Below are 6105 nucleotides of genomic sequence, written 5' to 3'. Positions count from 1 at the left end.
ACCAGCTCCAACCTACCAAGCCCTTCTTAGGAGTGACCGATGGCTCCACGCATCCAATCGGACAAATCCACCTCCATGTCACCTTCAGCAAGCGCGACAACAACCACACCGAGCTCATCGAATTCGACGTCACCGACATCCGCCTGCCGTACAGCGCCATCCTCGGGTACCCAGCTCTAGCCAAGTTCATGGCAGCGATGCACCACGGATACAACATCCTCAAGATGCCAGGGAGCGGCGACATCATCACGGTCGCCTGCGAGGAAAAGGACGCGATGTGCTCTCTCGAGCGCGCCTACCAAGCTGCAGCGATTGAGAACCCTAAAGATAAGGATGCGGCCCTCCCTCCTGAGGTCGCCCCCAAGACAAAGAAGCAACTGTTGGGTCAAGGATCTCAGGAGGAGGCATCGCCTGATGGTACCACATTGATCCTCGCGTCCGTGGATGGGGCGCCTTCACCTATCGCATAGCAAAGCGTGCTTGGCGGCCCCGTCAGGTTGGGCTCGGGGGCTCTCCTCTGGAGGGCCTCTGACCTGGCCAGTGCCATGAGGAAGGCGCTCAGGCACCATGTGGAGGCATGCTTTAGTGCATGCTTCCGAGGAGAAAGCATAGTGTGTGAACCACCAGGCACTTAGGAGTTCATCAGCAAGGCAATCAAGGAAATTCAGGAGGCCAGGGCTCTACAGGGCGATCGCCACCCACCATCGGGCGCGGCTCCTTGCCCTAGCAAGGGCGAGGAGTTTCACGTCTGTATCGACATCCCAGGGCTCAACAGGGCTATGTCTCGTGAGCTCTTCTAGCCGTCCCGTGTCGGCCGATGCGAGGCCCCCCTCACAGCTATGTTCGTATGCCCTTTGGCTTGTCGAGCACAAGTGTTGCATCTCAGCGTCGCATGCGGGATGTCCTAGCGGCTCGGGAGGCTAGGCACCAGGAGATCCTAGCAGAGATGGAGATGGATCCTCACGAGCCCACCAGACCCCCAGAGCCTCCCGAGGCTCAGGGCCTGGGTGGCTCTTGAGGAACGACTTCAGCAAAGCGCGCCTCCTGCTACCCCGACATTTCTTCAGCAACGGTGCGAGGTGACATCTTTTAGTTTGTTCAGTTTGGGGGCGCTTGTCGGGCTGCACCATCCCCAAGCCACGTGGGTCCATCCCTGTGGCATGTATCCTTCTTGCATTTATGGGAACTGGCTTACCTTCCTCTATGAGTTGCCTTATCAATTGCCTGTCCGGCGCTTCATCGCCCAGAACGTCTCACGCCCTCACAAGCCCACCCATGACTGCCTCATGATTAAGGACTGGCATGGCATCTGTGCTTGGGTCAGTCCCTGTAGTGTCGCTAAACCCAAGAGGTTGAGCTATGGCTCGCGGGCCAGCTCCCGTGTATGTCACCTCCACTACTAGGGAAAACCTTATACACAGAAGTTTATTAGCAGCGCGGTTTAAAAATGAGCGCTCCTGATAATTAGTAGTAGCGAGGGGTATAAAAACCGCGCTACTACTAAGCTGATAATAGTAGCGAGGGGTATAAACCCGCGCTGCTACTAAATGGTCTCCAACAATGCCCCCGGGATAGGCCATAGTAGTAGCAAGGGGTATAAAACCGGCGCTACTACTAAGTACGTAGTAGTAGCGCAGGTAAGACCCCCATGGTACTACTATGCGTGTCCACCCCGGCCCGATCCCTTCCCACCAACCGTCCCACACCACCCCCCGTCTATCTCAGAAAAAAAACCACGCAGCCCGATCCAGATCCCCAACCTCTTCTCCTCTCCCAACGCACTCGCTGTCGGCCTCCCTTCCACCTCCTCTCCTCCGTCCGCCCGCCGTCCCCACCAAGCACCACACGTCTGCCACCGCCACCACCTCCTTCTCCCTGCGCGTGCCGCTTCCCCCAGTGCCCCGCCCCCCTCGTCGTCTCCTCTGGCGGACGGGGTCGGCCCCGCGGCGACCACGCGGGGCGATGTGTACCTGGGGCGGCAGCTCGTGGCCGCGGCCGCGATGGGCGCCCCCGCGCGCGCTAGAGGAGACCAAGAAACGGCAGAGCAGGGAGCTCGCCTCTCCCTGGAAGCCGCCATGGAGCGCCTCTGCAGCTCTCCCGAAACCCTTGACGCCGTTTTCCGCGACCAAGCAGCGCCAGAGGAGGGAGCGAGTGCCGCTGTAGCTCTCCCGAAACCCTAGCCACAGGTCAGGTCAGGCCCCCTCCCCTCCCCTCCCCTCCCCTTGCGTTGTTCCTCTTCCTCCCTCTGCTTTCCTTCCTCCCTGCATCTGATCTGATCTGATTCCTTGGATTTGTGTAGGCCGGCTTCGATCTGGTCACCCTGGCCAAGAAGACGCCCTCCGGCGTCGCCTGCTGCTACGGCTGCGGCACCCCGCTGCACACCGACGAGGAGGGGTCCCCCGGCCACGTCGAGCCGGCCACCTATGACCTGGTAAGGAGGCACATCCACGGGCTCCACCTGTGCCTCCCACAGCAGCAACTCCTAGCCGAGGTATGCCCTCCTCTCCTCTCCTCTCCTTCCTCCCTCTTCACAGATCTCTATCTTGCCCAAGGCAATCGATCAAGTTTATTCATGTTCTGTACGTAGATGCTGCACTATTTAGATCTCTGGTTGGTTGGTCACATTGGAGACCAAGACTGGAATGTCACAAGGATTCCACTGAAGAAAACTACTGCACTTTTATGCAGGGATTGACGTCCCAACAGACACTGATTAGGCTAATTGCTACCCGTTTTTGCATATATATATATATATATATATATATATATATTAATAAACAACAAGTTTGATGCTTCCTTCCAGCATGTAACCAACCTGACACCACAAATAGTTCGAAAAGTGACAAAATGGATATCCGGAGACCGGATCAATTTGAATTAACACGCACAATGCTGAGAGTCAACGTCTCAATCTGTTTCTCAAAGAAAATAAAAACATCTTGAAGTCCAACTCAAGATAGAAAATTAGTAAGTCCAAGAAACACCACATGCACGCTCAGTTTCCTCAATTAAGCGCCAATAATTTCCTCCTAAAATTACTGATACCCCTACCACACTTCTGAATTTTGTTCTTGTCGCAATGAGCCAATGTGCTGCTTATAGGGATCCCATATGAATCAACAGTTTGATCGGGAAAGAAGAGTGTCGTGCATTGTGCCTTATCTGCGGATAGTTTGTATTGTGATTTGTATTTGCACTTTTATGCGGTTGAGAGAACCAAGTATTTGTATTTGCACGTAGGCTAAAGACTACTTGTGATTTCTATGTAGTATTATTTTCAGTTGGTTACTGTAACCTGAAGGCAGAATCTGCAAGCAAAATAGCAGTGAGCAAGTCCTGGACTGGATGATATGTGTTTGGTCATGATTTGTTTGGCTGTAGCATCTCTCTCTAGTGTTAAGCGCGTTGTGGATATGTCCTTGTAGTATATGTTTGCTGTCGCAAATTTTTTACAGTGATAGGAGTTCTTGCAGACCAATTTACAGAAGAAGAGGGATTACAGTGACAGAGCATTGGACCTTGTCAAGTGGTTTCAGAGGAGGATGGAGATGGCTGCCTTACTATAGTGGAGGGCTTAATAGACTCAACTGTATTTGCTATCCCTTTGTGCACTACACACATGTTTAGTAGCTGCCATTTTCTTGTACTAGCACTGCCAAGATGGATGTTCCTAAAGAGTTGTGACTCCCAAGTTCCCTGTATTCTTCCTTCCTTCCTTCTGTCCAAAATCACAGCACGTTCACAGCACCTTCAAACCTGCATGTGATGGACATAATAAAAGGTTCAGAACAATATGACCCCACAATTAAGAATAGTATGCAAGAACATAAACAGTTGTATGCTCCCAATTAAGCATAGATGCAATAATAGTACAATAATAATCAAATATGCTTGCACTCATAAACAGAACGATTTATTTATAAAGATGTAAGTACATATAGGCTGATGATAATTTGAGTTACGATATGTTATGCTAACAATTTTATGGGTCTACAGGTTTTGAGATCTTTGCTTTCCCATGCAACCAGTTTGGTGGGCAGGAACTTGGCATTGATAAGGAAAATGTTCAGATTTCTTGCATGCCGAGTATCTGATTTCTGACAAGGTAAATGTGTGCCTGATACTTCCTCCTTTTTTGGTGTCTCCGTTTCAAGCTGATGTAAATTTTACTGGCCTACGTCGTATAGAAGATGATTTAGTGATCTCAAATGATCACACTATCAAATGGTGAATGTGCACCGATAAAGCATGGGAGTTTTTCTTGTGTTACTAGTGTCCGACCAGAATTAGTAAGGTATGATCAACATGGCCGTATAATTAGATTTGGAAAAATACTAACTTGTTACTTCCTTTGCATTTTTTACTGTAAAAAGTCATGGCTCACCTATTAACCGGCGGCCGTAGAAGGACTAATCACCTAAACTGAAACACTAATAATCAGAAGATAGATTGAACTTCGTTTAATGGATATACAACATATTGAATTATTTTCTATTTGGTCTAATTGATATAATCATGTCTAATAGAGTTCACAATCTTTACTTTGAAGATCTGTAGCTAGACGTTAGAACTGTTGACATGCAAATAATTAACTAACTGCATGTCGTACTTGAATTACAGGTTTTTTGGTTTCGTCACTCCTTTGTTATATGGAAGAAGACTTCATGGTTAGCATTATTTATTATAAGACATTCATATAAGATTTTCTTGCCACTGTAAGTAGGAAGTTAATTTTTTTGGCCTGTTTTGTTTTGCGGGAATTTTGGTCTGTTTTTCTAATAGTATAGATGATCATTCAGTCACAGTTCCTGTATTTTATAACTAAAGCTCCCCCTAATTAAAATGCAGAAACGTGTTTTCTTTCATTATGTTTCAGTCACTGTCTTAGAAACACTAGAAAATATCTCTTGACAAACTTCTTCATGGAACTAATATTTTTATGCTAATGACAAATTGGATTTATAATCTTTAACCTCGAATCTTTATAGGATTTTGGTTACTACCATATCTGCTCTTGCAGGTCTACTAGAGTATCCACTTCTGAGGTTGATTTTCAAAATGTGTATATCTAATATTTCTTACTGCAGCTTTAAGTTTCACTATCATCTAACTTTGTCTAGTTAATATACTTACTCGGCAACATGGAAAGTTTCCACATTTGTTCTAGCTGTCTCTATGGGTTAGCGACTTAGCATACATGTTGTAATAAGGTTTCACATTTGCTTCTCTGACAAGGTCTGTTTTTATTCATAGGTAGAAGATAGCGACGGAGTGCTGCCGGATAATGAGATGTTGAAGCGGCAGATTGAATCCATGACACCGAAGTGTAATTGCGGCAGATTATCTCTATCTTTTCTTTTCATTTTTGAGTGAGAACAGAATGAGGAACTGTGTGATAGTACATACAACAACTGTAGTAAAAAGAAACTTATGTTTGCAATTGTTAATGACATAGATACTTGCATGTTCTTTGAAGTGGTCATTTGTGAGTTGCAATGCATAATGAGGTTTTTTGGCTGATTTATTTCCTTCGGTTTCTGGTTAACCATGAAATAGGAGCCCAGCAGTGCTCACTATTGTTGTGTTTACTGGGAACTGTATGCATAAAATGGAATTGGTCGATTTTATTTTTTAATTATTAATTAGTTAGTAGTGGCGTGGGAAAAGACTGCGCGCTACTAGTATTTAGGATACTAGTAGCGTTGGTAGTATGGACACGGTGTTACTATTTTGTTAGTAGTGGCGCGGGTACTAAATAGCAGTAGCGTGGGTGGCACACGCTACTACTAACTTTGTTAGTAGTAGCGCGGGTTCAACCCACGCTATTACTAACTATTAGCTGTAGCGCCTTATTGGTAGCGCGGGTACCCGCACTGCTGATAGGCCTAAAACCCGCGCTGCTGCTAGGCTTTTCCCTAGCAGTGCTCCCATGGCCCTTGGTGCCATGTTCTAGTATGAGCTAATCGCGGTCGGATGAGTGTGGGCGCGCGACACTACAAAAAAAATACACTTCCGTGATGATACGTGTTTGTCACAGTAAGTCGCGTTTTTTGTCATGCATGTACATCCATGACAAATTTATGACAGAATTGAGATAGTCATACC

The 6105-nt window shown here is 47.2% G+C and overlaps 1 long non-coding RNA gene across 1 annotated transcript; it reads left to right on the top strand.

The window, feature by feature from the left end:
• Positions 1-2309: 2309 nt before the first annotated feature.
• LOC123162081 (uncharacterized) lies at positions 2310-5520 on the top strand. The gene is made up of 4 exons (XR_006481035.1): positions 2310-2491; positions 3997-4105; positions 4621-4667; positions 5254-5520. It is a non-coding gene; the product is annotated as an uncharacterized lncRNA (long non-coding RNA).
• Positions 5521-6105: the final 585 nt, after the last annotated feature.

The sequence above is a fragment of the Triticum aestivum genome, chromosome 7B, assembly GCF_018294505.1.
Source record: "Triticum aestivum cultivar Chinese Spring chromosome 7B, IWGSC CS RefSeq v2.1, whole genome shotgun sequence".
In the NCBI taxonomy this organism is placed as follows: Eukaryota; Viridiplantae; Streptophyta; class Magnoliopsida; order Poales; family Poaceae; genus Triticum; species Triticum aestivum.
This window is presented reverse-complemented; position numbering and strand designations above follow the sequence as displayed.